The sequence below is a fragment of the Chiloscyllium punctatum genome, chromosome 12 (assembly GCF_047496795.1).
Source record: "Chiloscyllium punctatum isolate Juve2018m chromosome 12, sChiPun1.3, whole genome shotgun sequence".
Taxonomy (NCBI): Eukaryota; Metazoa; Chordata; class Chondrichthyes; order Orectolobiformes; family Hemiscylliidae; genus Chiloscyllium; species Chiloscyllium punctatum.
The window spans coordinates 64,107,205-64,129,132 of record NC_092750.1 but is presented as its reverse complement, the minus strand read 5'-3'; the positions used below and the strand labels follow the sequence as shown (position 1 = coordinate 64,129,132).

Sequence of the window (21,928 nt, the reverse complement as noted above, 5' to 3'; positions counted from 1 at the left end):
CAGTGGCAACCTAAAATTAAAAACTCACCAGGTTCACTTAGACAGTATCCGTTGCTCCCGATGTGGTCTCCTCTACATTGGGGAGACTGGGCGCCTCCTAGCAGAGCGCTTTAGGGAACATCTCTGGACCACCCGCACCAATCAACCACACCACCCCGTGGCCCAACATTTCAACTCCCCCTCCCACTCTGCCGAGGACATGGAGGTCCTGGGCCTCCTTCACCGCCGCTCCCTCACCACCAGATGCCTGGAGGAAGAATGCCTCATCTTCCGCCTCGGAACACTTCAACCCCAGGGCATCAATGTGGACTTCAACAGTTTCCTCATTTCCTCTTCCCCTACCTCACCCTAGTTCTAAACTTCCAGCTTAGTAACTGTCCCCATAACTTATCTGGACTTGTCCTACCTGCCTATCTTCTTTTCCACCTATCCACTCCACCCTCTCCTCCTTGACCTATCACCTTCATCCCCTCCCCCACTCACCCATTGTACTCTATGCTACTCTCTCCCCACCCCCACCCTCCTCTAGCTTATCTCTCCACGCTTCAGGCTTACTGCCTTTATTCCTGATGAAGGGCTTTTGCCCGAAGCGTCGATTTCGAAGCTACTTGGATGCTGCCTGAACTGCTGTGCTCTTCCAGCACCACTAATCCAGAATCTGATTTCCAGCATCTGCAGTCATTGTTTTTACCTCGTTATTTTTACCTCACTTAGACAGTTACCAGGCAGATTGTTAGGCAAGAGAGTTCCATCAGACTATGACACCAATGCTTTGACCCAGTGGCAAGAGAACAGTTCTTGTGCAATATAAAAAAATTTGCTTTCAACTTCAGGCTTTGTGCCTTCATGATAACAGGCTCCTTTTAATTAGGCAGTGAACATTAATAACTTGAGCTGCAAAATGTTGTCTCATACCTATGTTAAAAGCAAGGCCGAGTATAGTTTTCTATTCTCCCTGATATTTTCCCAGGACAGGTGAATGGTGAAACTACTCTACATCTACCCAATCTTCCTTCCATTTATAATTGTCATATTTTAAAATCCAACCTTTGTGCAAGTTTTAGGGGAGGCGATGCCTAGTGGCATTGTAGCTGAACTGTTAATCCAGAGACCTGAGTAATGATCTGGGGGGTGGGGGGAGCAGGTCTGAATCCTGCCATGGCAGATGGTGGAATCTGAATATAATAAAAATCTGAAATTAAGAGTCCAATAACGACTGCGAATTCATAAAAACAGAAGTTGCTGGAAAAGCTCAGCAGGTCTGGCAGCACCTGTGCAGAGAAATCAGAGTTAACGTTTCGGGTCTGGTGAATCTATTGTTGACTGTCAAGGAAAAAAACCCATCTGGTTCATTTTGGGAAGGAAACTGCCATCACTACCTGGCCTGGCCTACACGTGATTCCAGTCCCACAGCAATGTGGTTGACTAGGCATTTGAGGATGGGCAAAAAATGCTGCTCTAGCTGTCAATGTCCACATCCCATGAATGAATAAAAAAACAATCAGACTTGCTCTATGTCTCTTTGATGTTAGCACTATCTGCACTAAGGTAGTGTTTTAGCTTCAGTTTACTTTGGTTTTTCAAAGCCATACAAAATACAAAGACATTGGAATATGTATGAATGTCCTGTTCTTTCTCCCTGAGGCAAGCACATCGAGTCTCTATCATGCATTCTCAAATTGACAAAGGAAGAACATAACTGAGGTTACTGTGGTGTATTGGACAAATGGACTGATGAACACCAGATGTTAGCCAGTTCCTTGTGTGCGCATTTGCAATTAATTCAGCTACGTCACAGGCATAAACAATACAACTCTTTAGTACAATCTTCTGGAATCAGTCTCTTAAGTCTGATCATTTCCTCAGCCCCACTTAGGTTTGCTACATGCATGTATTATCCACCAATCTAGTGCACTCACTGCTTCCCTGATCCTCGCAAATGAAACCTTACACTTGTGCATCATTGCATGACACAAAAATAATGGCATCAATTTTTTTGTTTTACTCATTCATGGAATATGGACGTCGCTGGCTGAGCTGCCATTTAGTGACCACCCTACTTCCCTTGAGTAGATGGTGGTGAGCTCCTCTTGAACCACTACAATCCATAAACGCAGAATTTTATGGGGGGATGGTTGTTGATTTCCAGGATTTTGGCCCAGCGATACCGAAGGAACAGTGATATATTTCCAAGTCATGATGACGAGTGGCCTGGAGGGGAACTTGCAGAGGGTGGTATTTTCATATATCTGCTGCTCTTGTCCTTCTAGATGTTATGGATTTGGAATGTGTCATCTGAGGAAGCGTGATGAACTTATGCAGGATACGGTACACATTGCTGCTAGTGAGCATCAGTGGTACAGGGAGAGAGTACAACTATTGTCTACCAAGTGGGCTGTTTTGACCTGGATAGTGTCAAGCTTCTTGAATGTTATGATTTGGAGATGGCGGTGTTGGACTTGGGTGTACAAAGTTAAAAATCACACAACACCAGGTTATAGTCCAACAGGTTTAATTGGAAGCACACTAGCTTTCGGAGCGACACTCCTTCATCAGGTGATAGTGGAGGGCTCGATCGTAACACAGAAATTCTGTATTACGATCGAGCCCTTCACTATCACCTGATGAAGGAGCGTCGCTCCGAAAGCTAGTGTGCTTCCAATTAAACCTGTTGGACTATAACCCTGGTGTTGTGTGATTTTTAACTTCTTGAATGTTGATTACTCCGGTACATTCAACATTTTCACCCTTCCTAAACTTGAGCAGGTTTTTTCCCAAAATCCAGTGCTGATAATCTAATAACAATGAACAGTCATGGTAGAAGAATTTTATGAAAGTGAAAGATGGAGAGATTACTTTGTTCCAGTTTGCTCATATCACAGGTGATTCTCTTTTGTTCCTCACACTCAACACAAAACAATGGGAAACAGTGATCCTTCGACTTTCTTCTTCCTCGAGCTTTCTGCCCAAAGGCAGGTCCAACTCACAATGCCGCAACCTCCAACATGGGTAGGGCAAGGAGGTAAGTCCGAAATCTACCCCATCGCAGGCAGTCAAATCCTGTGCCGTTTGTGTCAATCTCAAACACCAGCCATCCAGTTAACCAACCAACCCCTTGAAAGAAACTAAGTTGTGGTGGCAACAGATGCTTTCATGTTGTAGCATGGAGCTATGCATAGTAATGGTCAAGGTTCCAATCTCTTTCCATCAGTTAGCTGACTTTATAATCAAACCTGCGCTGTTGTCGTCTGGTACTAATTCTCAGACACATCTTTCTGCCTCATGGTCCACTACTGATCATCAAGCCATTATTTCCAGGACTATCGCTGACCCCATCTCCTTTAGAAATCTTCTTTCCACAGCTTCCTAACATATAAAGCCAAAGCAAATGCATCTATCTTCTTGCCGAAATCCACAAACAGAACAGTTCGGGCAGATCCATCATTTCAACTTGTCCCACCTCACTGGGCTTATTTCTTTCTGTCTTGACTCTATTTTCCTTCCCTTGTCCGGTCCCTTCCAATCTACATTTCTGATTCTCCCTGCAGTATTTCAACAGTATCCAATTTTTTGCCCTGAACTACCACTTCTTCACAATGGACGTCTAATCCCTTTCCAGCTCCATTATCCATTAGGATGATGTGAGGCTTTTCCACTTCTTCTTCGATAGGAGGTCCCCACCCAGCACCACCCTTGTCCACTGTCTGAACCTGTTCTCTTGTTGAACAACATGTCTCACTTTCTCCAAATAAAAGGTGTGGCTTTAGGTAGCCACATAAGCCTGTGTTATGCCAGTCTTCATGTGGGGTATCTGGAACATTACTCGTTCAAGTCTAATTCAGGGTCCCTCCCCATGTCTGGTGCCTGTATATCAATGATTGCATTGGCATTGCATGCAGTTCTTGTCCAGAATGGTAACAATTAATAAATGTTGCTTCCAAGTTCAACTTTTTCTGACTTTCACGTGGTCTGTCTCCTCATATTGCTTCCTTGATCTCTGCCGTCCTGTCTGTGGACAGGCTGTCTCCTGATATTCCTTACTAACATACTGACACCCATAACTACCTTGACCATGCTTCCTTCTACCCAGTTTTTTGCAAGGGCATCAGCCATTTTCCCAGTTTCTGTCTCCGTCATATCTGTTCTGATAATGCAACCTTCCACAATGGTGCTTTCAACATGACTTCCTTTACTCTCAACTGAAGACTCCCCCTCCCTCCAAAACACTCTGTGATTATAGGGACCCTTATGTCTGACTGATTTCCCAGGGATGCTCTCACACCACCCCCCATACAAGAATGTTGATAGTGTTTCCCTTGTCCTCACTTTCCATCCCACCACCCTCTGTATTCAACAGCTCATCCCCGGTTAGTTCCATCACTTCCAGCATGATGTAACAACCAAATACATCTTCTCTTCCCTTCCCTAGTCAGTATTCTGAAGGGACCTCTCCCTCCACAACACCCTGGTTAGTTCCTCAATGCCCCTTTCCATGCAATGGCAGCAGGTGTTACACACTTTACCTCCTGTCTTCCTATATTGCTCTATCCATAACCCTAGGATTCTCCAAAAACAAAGTGCAGAAAAAAAGGTACTTTTGAAGTCATAATCATTACTATAATGCAGGAAATATAGTAGCCAACTTGTGCAAAGCAAAAACCCACAAAACATATGATGAGCAGATAATGTATTTCATGGGTGTTAGCTGAAGAAATAATATTGGTCAGGGCACCAAGAATGGAACATGTCTCTTGGTGAATGTTACTCAAGGAATGAAATGATTGGTATCCTACAAAGCAGAGGCTACATCGCATACAGTCACTTATTTGTATAGAAAATAATATAAGTGTTTGTAACAATGTCTGGCATATCACTGTTATGTTGATCTCAAGTGAAATTTACCTCTGTGGGAAATATCCTTTCTTTGTTAAGTAATATTTGAGTGATGTTCCTTTTAGTCGCTTTGTTACAGTAACATTTCTAAAGAATGCAATTTTGTCCCCTGGTTTGCGTCAGCTCTACGGGGATTTCTTTCTTTCGGGCATGAGCCCTTCTTCAGGATCTCCAGCATCTGCAGTCCTCACTTTTTCCCTGATTATAAGCTATAACCAGTATCACCTCCCACACTTCATGCGCAAGCCAAGTGAAGCAGAGCTCAGACATTATCCTTCACAGTGTCATGTATAAAACAGCAAGAATTATAGATTCCCTACAGTGTGGAAGCAGGCCATTCAGCCCATTGAGTCCAAACTGACCCCCAAAATAGCGTCCCACCCAGACCCATCCGTTCCCTGCAACCCTACATTTCGCATGGCTAACCCACCTAACCTATACATCCCCTGGACACTATAAGGGCAATTTAGCAGGGGCCAAACCTCTTAACCTGCACATCTTTGGACTGTGGGAGGAAACTAGAGCATCCAAAGGAAACTCACATGGACACAGGAAGAATGTTCAAACTCCATACGACAGTCACTTGAGGGTACAATCAAACCTAAGTCCATGATGCTGTGAAGCAGCAGGGCTAACCACTGAGCCACTGTGCCACAAGAGATGTGGTTTTACCCAGTCTTGGATTTGCATTACAAAGCAGAGTGATAACAGTCCACTGTCCGGTATCCTGTTTGTTTTTAGTAAAGATAGGCACAGTTAAAAGTTCATTTAAACGAAAAAATAGGCCTGCAACTGATTGGCTGGAGAGTTCTCCAAAGGGAGACGTGGCAGATGGAACTGCTGATTGTGCATTACGCATTTTTTTATTAAAACATCAGAGGCGTTCGTTATCTGCCTCATATTGCCAACATTATTAGTAACTCAGATCATAATACAGGAATAAGGAAGTAAGATACCAGTTTCATATCTACTGGGAAACCATACAGGCTAATAAAAACTGCAACAGTGGTTGGTGTGGAGGGGAAACACATGTAATGGAAATTATTATTATTATATCTTCATCTTGTTGGATTTGAATCCTGGAACAGGATAGATGCCCAAGAGAAAGAGCATGGAAATCAGTCGTTATTGAAAGCACAAAATCTCACAGCACAGAAGTTACCTATGCCTGTGCCAATTCTTTCCTTCTCTCCATATATATTTCTGTTGCCTGTACTGTATTTAATACAGCAATTACTAAGTACTTCAAAGAGCATGCAGAAAATAAGTAAAATGTGTTTTTCTGGGGGCTGATAGAAAAGTATAAATATATCCCATAACATATTCATACAGAATAGAAAAAGGTCTGTTTTGCCCAATTGTGTCTCAAAAGAGCAGCTGTGCTTAGTTCCAAATTCCATTTTGAGGTGTCTGTAATTCTATACATCCCTCATCATCAATTACCAATTGAACTCCTATTTAAAACAATTTAGGTTCCCCCAATTTTTCAAGTGAAGTATTTCAGATCTTGACAATTCTGAGTAAGCAAATTTATGCTCATTTCTGTTCTCAACCCTTTGTCAGTGATTTTGAATTCAAACATATCTATGTGTGGGAGCCACCACAGGCTAGCCAGACTATAGGACTGCATTCTCATTAGAGAGAGAGGTGGGGGGTGTGGGTGCTGGTAGGAGTAAATTACTGAAAATTCTGGAATCTGTACTGAAAACTACAAATGCTGCAAAAGGGGTCAGGTAGCATCCATGGAGAGACAGAGAGTGTAGATGGTCTGATGAAGAGTCATTTAGTCTCCAAACTTTAGCTTGCTGTCTCTCCATGGATGCTGCCTGACCCACCATGATTTACAGCATGTTTTGTTTTCAGAGAGAAGAATGGTGGTAATTTAACCTGAGGGCCACCATCCCTGAGCCGAGGAAGAGGTTGAGAGGACAGTCTTTCATAGTAACCTTGGTTGGTGACAGGATTTGAACCCAAGCTGTTGGCATTACACTGCTTTGCAAACCAACCCATCCAACCAATTGAGCTGAACCAACACTCAGACAAATATACGTGTGAATTAAGAGGAGTAGCTGAAAAATGTGTTGCTGGAAAAGCGCAGCAAGTCAGTCAGCATCCAAGGAGCAGGAGAATCGACATTTCGGGCATAAGCCCTTCTTCATAAGAGGAGTAGGTTATCAAGCCTCCATAAGCCTGCTTCGCCCGTCAATAAGATTATGACTAATCAGTTTGTAGCCTCACATCTGCATTTCCGTCTACCCTGATTGTATCATAGAGTCATAGAGATGTCCAGCACAGAAACAGAGCCTTCAGTCCAACCTGTCCATACCGACCAGATATCCCAACCCAATCTAGTCCCACCAGCCAGCACCCAGCCCATATCCCTCCAAATCCTTCATATTCATATGCCCATCCAAATGCCTTTTAAATGTTGCAATTGTACCAGTCTCCACCACTTCCTCTGGCAGCTGATTCCACACACATGCCACCCTCTAGTTCTCCCTCATCAATCCTCTTTGTTACTTCTTCAAAAAACTCAATCAAGCTTGTGAGACATGATTTCCCATGAAAAAACCATATTGCCTTTCTAAATACATGTACATCCTGTCCCTCAGGATTCCCTCCAACAACATGCCCACACCGACATCAGGCTCACTGGTCTATAGTTCCCTGTCTTGTCCTTACCACCCTCCTTAAACAGTGGCACCATGTTAGCCAACCTCCAGTTTTCCAGCACCTCACCTGTGACCATCGATGATACAACCCTTGCTTAACAAGAATCTATCTACCTTTGCCTTAAAAATATTCAAGGACTTTGCTTCCACCACCTTTTCAGGAAGAGAGTTCCAAAGGTATGTGAGACTCTGAGAGAAAAATATTGAGCTCATCTTGGTTTTAAATGGGCCACCCCTAGTTTTTAAACAGTGTGCCCTAGTTCTAGATTCTCCCAAAAGCAAAGGCATTCTTTCCACATCTACCCTACCTGTATCCCTCAGAATCTTATAAATTTCAATCCAGTCACCTCTTAGCCTTCTAAACACAAATGGACACAAACCTAACCTGTCCTCTATGCTCAGAGAAACCACCCATTCCAGGTCCCAGTCTGGTCAACTTTCTCTAAAATGCCTCCAATGCATTTACTTCCTTCCTCAATAACGTGATCAATACTGTGCACAGTACACCAGATATGTTCTCATCAATGCCTCTTAGAATTGAAGCAGAATCTTCCTACTTTTGGACTCTTTTCCCTTGCTTTCCTAATTACTGGCTGTACCTGCATGCTAACCTTGTGGGATTTTAGGACATCAAAATCCCTCTGCATCTCAGAGTTCTGAAATTTCTCACCATTTAGATAATACCTTTCCTTTTCATCCCTCCTGCCAAAATGGACAATTCTACCTTTTCCATAATTATACTACACCTGCCACAACTTTGCCCATTCCCTTAAACTCTCCATAAGTTTTTGTTCGGAGATCCTTTTGATAACTTAACTTGTTATTGTTATTTGTTATTTCAATAAATTTAGCAACCATACTCTCTGTACTTCTATCTAAGCCATTTATATAAATTGTAAACATCTGAGGTCTCAACACCAACCCTTGGACATACCAAAATGCCAAAATAAAAAAAAACACATTAATGTCCAATTACCTTGAACCTATCCAAGTGTACTGCCAGAACTACTTGAATAATAGGTTCTAACATATAACCTATAACCTCTAGTTATTGATCAAATAGCTGAAGGGTATATTTTCTGTCCATTGAACCTACTAAACATTTCATTTTGATCTATTCAGGCTTAGAACAGCAAGTGGTGGGGGAGTGGGAGTGGGGGGGTGCAATTAGCCAAAATGCTTTTGACAAGTAGTAATCCAGTCTGAATCCTTGTTCCAGCTCTTAGTTTGCAGCCTTGGAAGTTGAAGCATTTCAAGTGCATATTCAAGTACCGTTTAAGTGAAGAATTTCACCTCTCCAACCCTTTAAAGATCCTTTTCAGCCTTCTGCATTACCCTGAGGGAACTCAATTTGCCCTCCTGAATAATCCATTTGCATTTTCTTAGTCTATAGCTTTCTTCATCATTGTCAATGACATGGACAATTCCTTTACTGTTTGCAAAATTCTTAATCACAACACATAAATTTACCATAAAACTCAAGAGACTTAGTACAATGAAGAAAAACAGAAAGCTAGCACACAGGGAGAGCAGATAATCAGGAAGGCTAAAGGACCATTGGCCCTTATTTCAAGGGAGTTGAAGTAGAACAGTAGATAAGGTTTACTGCAACTGTACAAGGTGTTGGTGAGACCACACGTGGAGTACTGTGAGCAGTATTGGTCCCCTTATTTAAGGAAAGATATTATTTCGTTGGAGGTAGATCAGAGAAGGTTCATTTGGATGATCCTCAGTATGGAGGGACTACTTTATGAGAAAAAATTAAAACAGGTTGGGACATTACTCACTGGTTTAGGGTGTAGGTTTGCTCACTGAGCTGTTGGTTTGGTATCCAGACGTTTCATTACCTGGCTAGGTAACATCAGTGGCGACCTCCAAGTGAAGCGAAGCTGTTGTCTCCTGCTTTCTATTTGATCGATGGTATCTAGATCGATGTGTCTGTTTATGGCATTGTGGTTGGAGCCCCAGGCCTCTAGGAATCTATCAACCCCTCAGAAAATGAACAGGTAATGACATCACCACAAACCCCAATCCAGGACAAACATATAAATAGAAAGCAGGAGACAACAGCTTCGCTTCACTTGGAGGTCGCCACTGATGATGTTACCTAGCCAGGTAATGAAAATTCTGGATACCAAACCTACAGCTCAGTGAGCAAACTTACACCCTAAACCTCAACCTGAGCTACAAACCTTCACAAACCTTGCAAAAAATTACTCACTGGTGTTTAGAAGAATGAGAGTTGATCTCACTAAGACATACAGGATTCTTAAAGGGCTTGACAGGGTAAATGCTGAGAGGCTATTGTCCCTTATGGTTGGTAAAGGATCAGTAAAGGACAAGGGAGCATAATCTCAGAATTAAGTGGTGCCAATTTAAGACTGAAATGGAGGAGGAATTTCTTCTCTCAGAGTGTTGAGTGTTTTTGAAACTCCTTGCCACACAGAGCTGTGGGGACAGAGTCCTTGTGTATATTTAAGGCTGATCAGTCACGAATCAAGGGCTTTGGGGAAAATGCAGGAAAGTGGACTTGATCCTGTTGAATGTTGGAGCAAGCTCAAGGGGTTGAATGGCCTTCCCCATTCCTATTTCCTATGGTTTTTGGTCTGATGCCTAATTCCAGTCCTGCTCAGGCCCACTCCCTCACATCTTTATCTGGTATTGATGACTATATTGGAGCATCTTCCTGTCTCACCACGAATTGAAAATGTTAGTTTACCCTGTTTCCAATTTTACTTGTGTTCACTTGGTCAATCTCACTCCTCTCCCTACTTATTTGTCTCAATTTCTGGAGATAGGCTACTCACTAACATTTACTACAAGACCACAGACAACTTGACTATATTTTCTCTTATTCTGGATTAGTGGTGCTGGAAGAGCACAGCAGTTCAGGCAGCATCCAAATCGATGTTTCGGGCAAAAGCCCTTCATCAGGAATAAAGCTTTATTCCTGATGAAGGGCTTTTGCCCGAAACATCAATTTCGCTGCTCCTTGGATGCTGCCTGAACTGCTGTGCTCTTCCAGCACCACTAATCCAGAATCTGGTTTCCAGCATCTGCAGTCATTGTTTTTACCTCGTTATATATTCCCTTACTCTGTCTCCTGTAAAAACGCTGTTCCAGTCTCTATGCCTCCATTATATGTTCTCAAGAGTATGCAACAGTCTATGTCAGCCAATATAAGTTGTTGTCCAAGGATCCTCCCCCTCCCATAGTGCAGTTGATAGGGCCCTCCACTGTATCCAATCCTTGTGACACTTCTGCTACTTACTTTCCCCTCTCTTCCTCAACCCTGACAGGACTTACCTTGTGCTCATCTTCCACCGCATCAGCCTCTGCATTCAACCCCTAGTATTCTTGCCACCACCAAACACATCTTCTTTCATCCTCCCATTTCAATGTTCCAAATGGACCGTTCCTTCTGTGGCACCTTACTCCATTCCTCAATCAAACCTACCACCCTTTCTTCCCTTTTTATGCAAGTACTGGACATGGACTATGTGTCCCTTTACTTCTTTCTCTCCCAGACCCCAAATACTCCTTCCAAATCTAACAGCAATTTCATTCTAAATCTTTCAATTTAGTGTATGTGTTCATTGGTCTCGCTGTTGTCTCCACTCCGCTGGGGAGACTAAATGCAGACTGAGTTACCACTTTGTGGAAAACTTCTGTTCAGTCCTTAAACATGTTCATCATTTAATTTCCCACCTTCTCCCCACTCTGAGTTTTGCCTAAATGAAGCCCAATGCAAACTCCAAGTACAGCACCTTATTCTTCCACTCGCCATTTTACAACCTTCTGACTCTACATTAAATTTAACAATTTTAGATTATATACTCTGGCTTCATTTTGGTTTTATCTCACAGTGGCTCAGTGGTTAGCACTGCTGTCTCATAACACCAGGGTCCCAGGTTCGATTCCAGCCTCGGATGACTGTCTGTGTGGAGTTTGCATGTTCTCCCCATGTCCATGTGGATGCGCCAGTTTCCTCCCACAGTCCAAAGATGTGCAGGTCAGGTGAATTGGCCATGCTAAGTTGCCCATAGTGTTAGGTGTATTGGTCAGAGGGAAATGGGTCTGGGTGGGTTACTCTTCAGAGGGTCAGTGTGGACTGGTTGGGCCAAAGGGCCTGTTTTCACACTGTAGGGAATCTAATCATTTCTTTCTTTAGGTTTTTATGTTGCATTCAGACAGCTACTTTATAACCACTCACACCTCACTTGGACACGTTTTTAGTTTGCTTCCTCCCTTTGGCTTTTGTGCTACCAAACCTTTGACCATTACATCTCACCTTCCCACCACCTGAACACAGATCTTTCCTCTTCTACTTCCTGACTTCACTTACTCAAATGTTATTACATTTCTAATTTTCTTCAATTCTGCTCCAGTGTCATCACAAACTGTCTTTCTCATCACAGATGCTGTCTGACCTGCAGATCAGTTCCAGCATTTTCAGTTTCAATTTAGACATCCAGCAATCGCAGTACTTTGATTTTGTCCATTTTTAGTGATACGTCTTCCTCTATTAGTGCTCCCAATGTCCAGCAGAGTCTTACATCGCTGCACTGAACACCATCTGCCATAATTTCACAGACCTCATATAATGACTCCCTTTACAGGTGACTCGACAAATATGTACTTGCTAAATTTAATCCTGAATAATATTAATCTTGAACGATTCAAAGCAAAGAAGCAAATGCTTCGAAAGAGCCCAGATACCATGCTTAATTTCCAAACTGCTGCTATTCATTTGAACTCAAAGGTTTGAAATAACCTAAAGTAAACTTTTCATTATTTCAAGTGTGGTAACATAAATGATCCGACAATCCAATTTTTCCAAGCATGGAATCTGCCCAATCTAACTTTATTTACATCACTAATGCAAAGTACTTCATATTTTAAGTACTAAAATAATGACCAACTCATCAGCAGTCTTACTGATCCAATCCTCCAATCCAATGACATAAAATATAAAGTTGACTTCCACTCACGCGTCACTCGTTCTGTCTCAGGAGTGTAGAATGGGGCCAAGTCTGTAGAGACTTGCTGCCAGAATCTCTCAGAAAAATGACCCCTTTGGATTGATAAGTGACATCTGAAGCATGCAGAATGTTAGAGATTGTGCGAACACTTGTACATGCAATGAACTGAGAGTCACATGCAATGCAGTACTTCAGCCTCTCCACTTAGCAGATCATAGGTTTGAAGTACTGAGGGAGTGTTGAGCGGTTGAAAATGCTTTGGATGATATACTAAACCCAGGCCCTTTCAGGGTATGTAAGCAAATCACCTGACACTAGAGCTGGGGAGTTCAATATTCAACATAGAACCACCCTCAGTAAAACAGATCATCTCCCTCAATTACTTTATACAACATGATGTTGGATGACAGGCTGCACCAGCAGGTCTGACAGTTTTTGAAGTATGTGATTCATAAAGAGCAAGGATTTTGTTTTAGTCAAAAATGGAAATTTGATTTATTTTGATTTATGTCAAGGCAACATTCGACGAACTGCCACATCCCTACTGTGTGAGACAGCTTTATTTGGTGAAAGATATATTCCGACATTATGCAAACTGCTAACTAAATGCAGTTATTCAAAGGACAAACAATGTTGTAGTTTCACAACAGGAAAAGGAGGGGTTGGAAGGCTGGCTATTTTAGTCATCCTGTATGACATGAAGTTGGAATGCGTCAAGAGTAATAAATTGTACTGTATATTGTTTCTGTGGAAAACTATGATAATTCACCCACTATGATTGTATCTCCATGAGGTACACAAACACCCACAATGTATATTAAAACAAACCAATGTGATCAAAGGTAACAAACAGCCACTGGCAGAAATTATTTTTTGAGTAGCCAAGTGTGTTGCGGAAAATCTCAGGTACGAGAATCTAAGTTAGGAGTTAAGTGCTTGATGTGTTGTTTATGTCATAAAGGAAACTTGGCTAAAAGAGGCAAGCAGCATCCAGCATGTGAATATTGTATGCTTTGGCGGACAGCTCTGTGTAGGCAAAATATACAGTCTGTATCCGACGAAACAATATGAATTTATACGGTGCCTTTAAAGTGCTGCCATCACATTCCCACAGTTTCACATCAGCATTATCCAGATGCCAAGCTACATAAGGCATTACTGGAACTGATGACATATAACTTGGTCAAAGGAGCAGAAACATGGAGACGAGGGCACCAGGGTTAGGAAGGGAATTCAGAGCCTCAGGTTCCAAATATCTAAGGGCATGGCCAGTACCAGTGGAACAATGAAAACTGGACACAATAGTTGGTGGAAGGTTGCATTTTATACAGGATACAGGAGACCTTAAGAGCAGTAATGTGTGTGTCTCTTCAGTTGTCCCTATACATTCGGCAGAGCTTGTTCTGCAATTATCTTGGCAATTCCTACCACTGGACACTCTAGGTTCACGTGATAGTTAGTGTGAAATGGGTGCCACATGTTAAAAGATTCCATGCAGAGGGACCTTCCACCCTCTCAATATGAAATTAGAGAACCGGAACATCAGGACCATAATGGAAAACCCGTCGAGGAAGACCTGAGTGTCACACTACTGTCATCAACCATGAACTCCAACACCAAAACACTGATTGAGACAAGTTGGCCAGGAGAAGGTGAGACACAGCAACTGGAAGGATAAATCTGAGGAACAATGTCAACTCAAACACTTCACCAGCTTCCAGCTCACCCTAACCTAGAAAGGGGCGCCAGGGAATCAAGCATTTGATTCTACCCTCAGGTGACTGTCTTCATGGCTGCGTAGGTTTTCTCCAGGTGCTCTGGCTTCTTCCCACAGTCCAAAGATGTGCAGGTTAGGTGGATTGGGCATGGGAAATGCAGGGTTACAGGGATAGAGTAGGGAGTTGGGATGGTATTTGGAGGGGTGGGGGTGGTTGGTGTGGACTCGATAGGCTGAATGGCCTGCTTTCACAGTGTAGGGATTTTATGATTGCAGAAGCAGTGCATATCAGTCACCTGTGTTTATGCCTCCACCTGAAAAGCACCACACGAGGTCACACAGAGATTCTGATTCAACCTTAGTTAGCCATTGTCCCATCTACCAAAGGGAGACAAGTTAATTTTCTTTGGAGATTTTAATGCCAAAGTTGAAAGACGTGATTGGTAAGGAAGCCATTGGGAAGGCAAACACCAACAGTCCACTTACTGATGAAATGTCTGGAGCATGGTCAAGACCTCATGACAGTACTCTCACTGTGAACATTGACACCTACCTGGCTATATTATTCCTTGAACAAGGGACCATTAGGATCACTGTGTCGCCTATGCAAGGCACGAGCTGTCTGCTGGACAAACTGTTGCCCATTCTGATCTACTGTTTCCATCTGCCTGCCCCAAATACAACATCTCCAGCATTGAGGTGCAGGTTGCTGTCAGACAGCTGTATTGGGTAGACAATATCCACAACTTCCAAAACAAGCTCTTTACTCCAAACTCCATCTTGGCAAGGAGTTACTTGGAGGACAGAGAAAACTCTTCAGGAGCATAGAATCAGAGAATGCCTACAGCATGGAAAGAGGGCATTTGGCCCAACAAGTTCACACCCACTCTCTGAAGAACATTCTACCTGGATCCCCCCCACAACATCCCTCTAATCTTGTATTTCCCATGGTTAATCCACCTAATCTACACATCCCTGGACATTACGGGCAATTAGCATGACCAATTCACTTAACATGGACACTTTTGGAGTGGAGCAAACTCGAACACCCAGAGGTAACCCATGCAGACAAAGGGAGAACATGCAAACTCCACACAGACAGTTGCCTGACAGTGGAATTGAACCAGGGTCCCTGGTGCTGTGAGGCAGTAGTGCCAACCACTGAGCCACATAAGGCATCCTCAAAGCCTTCTTGAAAAGATGCAATTTGGGCACCAGTTCATGGGAATCGCTTGCCCAAGCTGGAGCCTAGGCACCCAGGTGCCAACCATCTCGAAGACCTCTGAAATGCCCATGTGAAGGCCAAGTGCAAACATCAGAAGAAGTGGACAAAATTCCAAACATCCCATCCGCCTGGCCCTCCAGTTAGAGAAGGGGCATTCAGAGATCAGAAACCAACACCACAATCTCTCTAACTCATGCTCTAACTGTTTAGATGCCCTCTAAACCTTTCCTATTTAGATACCCATCCAGATGCCGATGAAAATGAAAGTAGGAATAAGTACATTGGTGGCAGTCATAAGAAATGTGGTAATGGGTGGCCTGGTCTAACGTCGTGATCAAATCCTTGATAACATTCAGCACATTAAGCTGACACATTACAAATGGACAATTTAATGAGGTTTAAGAGGAATGAAACAGATGATACAGTGAACAGCATCTATCAATCAGACTGCGACATTTCTTCATTATAAGATGCCAGTTGGGGACAAGAATTGTGCTGTAAAAATAATTCTGTTAAAATGACAAAGACGGTCTCAGAGCAAAGAGCTGCAAAGAGATAATTTCCCTGTTAATAAGTCTGCAATTATGACAAATCCAGCAGGAATTTTGTAACTAGTTTAATGTCTCTAAATCTCACTTTAACACTTTCCTGCCTACATTCAGTGCAAAGACACATCATCTGCCTGACCTAGAAAGTCTTAATTAGTAGTTTGAAATAAACAGACAAATGTCATTTTAAAATATCGCGTTTATCGTAATGCTGGGAGAGAAACAAAAAAAAAGGTGCAGAAAATAGTATTTTGAGGTTGGAGAGAGCAGAATGGAACAGAGACAATATACCAAATTGCACCCTGCCTAGTCAGGATTGTTCTATATTAAGAGGGCAGTGAGACTGATATGTAGAGATAAAGAGGGCAAGAGGGAAATGGAAGAGGGAGGAAGGAAGCAATCAAGTGCATCTAGAAAAAAGATAGCTTCTGGGCAAAGACACATAATCATCCTGGGATGGAAAAACTGACAGCGGGGCAGGGATGAACGAAGAGATACTTTCATTCAATCAGAATAAAACATTGCCATAACAAAATGGAATTTGAAACACTAAGGTAGAAAGAAATAGGGAAAGGGCAGACAAGTTGACAATCAAACAAACATCAAAGAAAGGCTGCAGGGTGCAGCCACAACAGCATTGCTTCTGCTACCCTTGCTACTATTGCAAACAGTGCAAATAAACAGTTGCAACACACTGAGACATAAATCAGACATGTCTATTGACACTCAAAGATCAAGCCACATACAAAGAAACATGAAAACGACAGAGGGAATGGCATAAGGATAGGGTGACCCGACATTCTATAATCAAAATCAGGACACATTGAAAATCCGTAGGAAAGCCAAGCTCCGTGATATTTGTCCTGGGAGAGAAGCAGTTGGCAGTCAGTGGTCATATGAAGATCTCTCCTGGAATACGCCCAGCCAAAGCTGGCAACATTACTCAGTAGATCATTTCAAAGCTGTCACATCACCGATGAGCCATCAGTGCCACAAAGGCAGCGACAATTCCTTCAGAGATGCCAAGTAGACAGTGGGAGGTAGGGGTACAGTCTGTCACAAGGACTGCAATGTAATGGGTACTTATAACATGAAGGACAAAATTGCACACAGATTCTAACCCTCCATGCCTCTGTTTTTATTAAACCTAATGGAAGTGTGAAAACTAGGATGCTCAAGCAATTTTTAAGATATTGCTGGAAAGCCAGGACATTTAATGAGAAAGTGAGATGTCCGGTCATTAGGTCACACAATCATAGAGGTCTACAGCTCAGAAAAAGGTTCTTTGGCCCATCGAGTCCATGCAGATCAAAAGCAATCACCTAACTATTCTAGATCTATTTTCCAGCACTTGGCCCACAGCCTTGTATGCCTTGATATCATAAGTGCACATCTAAATATTTCTTCAACGTACTGAGGTTTCTGCCTCTACCACCCTTACAGGCCATGACCTCCAGTTTCTCACCACACTCTGGGGGGGGGGGGGGGGGGGGGGGTGGGGGAGGTGGAGGGGAGAAATAATTTTCTTCACATCTACTCTCAACGTGTTGCCCCCTAACTTAAATCTATCCCTCTACCTGTCTACTCTATCTATGCCCCTCCTAATTTTATACATCTCATTCATGTCTCCCCCACATCTCCTCTGCCCCAAGGAAAACACCCCCAGACAGTCTAATCTCTCTTCGTAAGTAAAACTCTCCAGCCCAGCCAACATCCTGGTAAAACCCCTTTGCTCCCTCTCCAGTTTTGTCACATCTTCCTGTAATGTGGATTCCACACAATACTTTTAGCTATGGGCTAATCAACGTTTTATACAGCCCCAGCACCACCTCCCTGCTTTTAAACTCTATGTCTCAGCTAATAAAGGCAAGTATTGCCCATGCCTCCTCAGATACTCATCTGCCTGTCCTGGTAACTTAAGGGGCCGATGGGCATGCACTCCAAGGTCCCCCGACCCTCAGTGCTCTCCAAGAACCTGCCATTCATCACGTAGTCCCTTGCCTTACTTGTCCTGCACAATATCTCATGCTTAACTGATTTGAATTCCGTTTGCCACGTATCTGCCCGTCTGACCAGCCTGTGTATACGGTCCTATAAATCTAATGCTATCTTCCTCACTATTTACCATCCTGCCAATTTTATCATCATCTGCAATCTTATTGATCAATACTCCTATGTTCAAGTCTAAATCATTTATGTATACACCACAAAAAGCAAGGGCCCTAACACTGATCCCTGCAGATCCTCACTGGACATAGGCTTCCAGTCTCAAAAATAACCCCTCCAACCATCGCCCTCTTCTTCCCACCTCTCAGCCAATTCCAAATCCATTGAGTCTCCCATGTGTTTTTCAACTTGAACATTCACAAAAGACCACACTGGATCACTGATATGACCCTCACTTATATATTACTATAGATATCTATGTTGGAAAGCCTCAGTTTTAAAAGAACAATTTTTAAAAAAACTTACGTCAAGCCACCGGATATATCCTGAAGGTGGGCTGTGACGAGACATAACTCTAACTACTTTGAACTGCAGACGCAGAGTTTGGTATAGGGACCAAAATGGGAATATGAAGAAAATCCACTGCCTGGAAGGGTGCATGAAGCAGATTCCAGAGTAATATTCCAAAATGGAATTGGATAAATATCTGAAGAAGGGATAAATCACAAAGCTATGGTGATTGGGACAAAATGGATCATTTTCATAGAACTGGCATGGGCGTGATGAACAGCCTCGTTCTGTGCTGCATGATTTGCTTAGAGTTGAATAGACCATAAGAAAACACTGGCCTTGTGGAAGTGTCAACATTTTCACTTTTCATTTGCTGAGTGGTGCAGTACCAACCGATTGTAAAAAAAAAACAGGCACTCACCCCTGCTGGGTTTAGCAATGAGTCTTCTGTTCCCTTCAAGGAATACACAAGCGATCCGGTTTTCTTGTGTGATCTCTCACCAAAGCAACAAAACTACTACCTGGCCATGTGCCTCCCCCACCCCTCTGAATAATTAATGTAAGAGGATGTGAAAGAACTGTGGAGTGGGGAACTGGCGCAACGATGTTTGGACTCAGCAGAGAATCCCTTTTAGAATGCACTAATATACACATTGCCAACAGGAGGCTGTGGAATTTTAAATCATACAAGACTTCTTAATTCATTCATGGGTGTGGAGGGTCGCTGGCTGAGCCAGTATTGATCACCAATCCCTAGTTGCCCTTGAGGTAGTGGTGAACTCCATTCTCGAACCATTGCAATCATTTAGTGTAGGTACACCCTCAGTGCTGTTGGAAGGTGTTCCAGGATTTTGACCCATGTTGATCACAGAGTGCTGTCAAGGCTGAGTCAGTAAGTATATTCAGTGTTGAGCTAGACATCCTTACTCACTGAGGAAATCAAGAGGTTATATGGAAAAGGCAGGAAAAGTGGAGTTGAGGGTTATCAGATTAGCCATGATCCCATAAGAAGGCAAAGCAGACTTGGTAGGCTGAATGACCTTTTTCCAAGTCAGGACAGTGAGTTGCTTAGAGAAGAACTTGGAGCTGCCTTTGTCCTTCTCATTGGTAGTGGTTGTGGACTTGGAAAGTGTGGTCTAAGTAACCTTGCAAATTTCTCCAGTGCTTCTCACAGTTGATACTCGCTGCTGCCAGTGAACAATGTTGAAGGGAGTGAATGTTTATGGATGTGGCGTCCATTCAGTCAAAACCTTCAATGTTTTCTGATGTCATCTAATTTCCATAAAAATCAAACAATTATGTATCAAGTACCATCCGAGCTGTGGTCCGGTTGTTTACTGAATGTGGTACTTTAAAAGATTGTCACACTGGGAAGGTCTCATACATTGCTGGGTAATTCAATCTAAAATAAGTCTTGCAGATTAATACAAGTTATAGGCAGTTCTTGTTAATTTAATAAAGGAGCTTTGAAATAAGATTATGCCAACACATTATAACCCATGGCCTTAAAGGCTCTCCCTTCTTTATCAAATTGTAAAATGTTCAGAGATGGTCAGCACTGTCACTCTGAATCGGAATTTCTCAGTAGTTTCTACAAAACTCCATCACAGTAAATGTCAATCCGAAACTGCAAAAACAGTACAAATCCCATCATTGCTAGCCTCCAAAATACAGACCAAAGGTTAACAATATTATCTTTTTGGTCAAAACCTTGAATTCATCTGAAAATGATGTGCAGAGAAAATCATTTGAAAGGATGTTGGATCCGAATTTATCAGGGCGACGTTTCTTTTGCTCCATTGGTATTATCGGACCTTCTGCTGAAGTGAAGGGAGCTGACCCTTATTTACAAAGGATGGTTTATTAAAGGAATAGTGACACTGGGCAATGTTAAGACCAACTTAACTTGACAGCTTACAGCGTCGTAGATTCTCCTCAACTTAGTCTATTTCTGAAGTTATAAAAACACAGTAAGTTTCTACTTACTTACAACAGACAGATGATGTTCAGGATAATGAGGAGTTTTGTTCAACCACTCAGTTATGTTAATATATAGTTAGGCACCGTGGGCACATTTGCACACACAATGTGATTGTTGCAGTGGTCAGCAACATTACTAGATGGTGTATCAGACCATACCTTGGAGCACAGGATAATGCACATCTTTGGGAGCAAAGTGGACGTGGATCTACTTTTGCTTGGTCTTTGAACTGTCTTACCTGAAGCCCTTATTTATTGACATCAAGCATATAAAAAGTTTTCAGACAGACATTGACATCACTTGCTTCAAGCGGAAGCAAAGATTCGATGTGTACTGGCGAGGATATGGGCCCTGTCTCTTCTCTTTATATCATTCAAAACACAATCTGGCCCATCCCTCTCTGGTACTCTTCCCCACTTCCCTTCTCTTTATCCCTGCAACGTTTCCTCTTTCAAACATTTATCCAATTTAATTTTCAATGCTACTTATGAATCTGTATCTGTCACCTAATACCACTATGCATTTTGGAGTTGGGATGAAAGCAAGAAGGACTGATTTTCACTGGTGGAGAACAGCCACAGAGCTGTTTTGAGTTCAACTGAAAAGCCTAGGCATTGCTGACAGGCATGTCACAATCTGAACAGGCGAATCTTTGACAAGTTTTGAATAAACTCACTGACAGGTCTGGGAAGAGCAGATTTAACACTGGAAGGGCTAATTATCATCAGACAGAGAAAGTAAAGCAACAAACTGTATACAAGTCCTCCCATCGACACTAACTCCTCAGTCCATGTTGGCAGACTGTAATTAGGGGAGTGCTAGCTTAGCGATTTACTCTTTATATTAATGAAGAAGAAATAAAGAATTATGTGTTTAAGTTTGTTGATGAAACAAAGTTAGGGGAGAGTGTAACCTGTAAGGAGGACAAAGAGGCTGAAAGGGGATTATGGACAAGTTGAGTAAATAAAGTGGCAGATAGAATCCAGCAATGATCTTACTGAATGGCAGAGCAGGATGCTAATCAGGTTCAACCTATGGGTTGGGAACATGAAATACAAAGCTGAAAGGCAAGAAAACAGAGCAATGTCAAACAGAGGGTGCAGAAGCAAGCATTCCCTGAGAAAGAGTTGATGAAAAATACCCTATTAATTTGAGAGAGAGATCAAACTGAAACAGTCCAGGAAAAGTTAGAAGGCACAGTGGTAAAAAAGTTAAATAATGTCAAGAAATATTTTACAAATAAGAACACCACTGGGAGCTGAAGCCCATGTCACCTGGCACTCTTACTGGCCATAAACAAATTAGTTGACAAGTTAATAAAAGATGCCAAGCAACATGAATTATGGAGCTGCAGACAATTTGCACCGTACACAGATATGCCAGAATATGCATAAGCAGCCCTAACACATTGGTAGATATGTACCTAAAAGGAGTTCCTTGATTGGACTTCAAG

At 42.5% G+C, this 21,928-nt stretch overlaps 1 protein-coding gene across 3 annotated transcripts in view; it reads right to left on the bottom strand.

The window, feature by feature from the left end:
* Positions 1 to 21,928, bottom strand: part of sumf1 (sulfatase modifying factor 1) — a 164,797-nt gene that overhangs the window by 68,902 nt on the left and 73,967 nt on the right. The window lies entirely within an intron of this gene.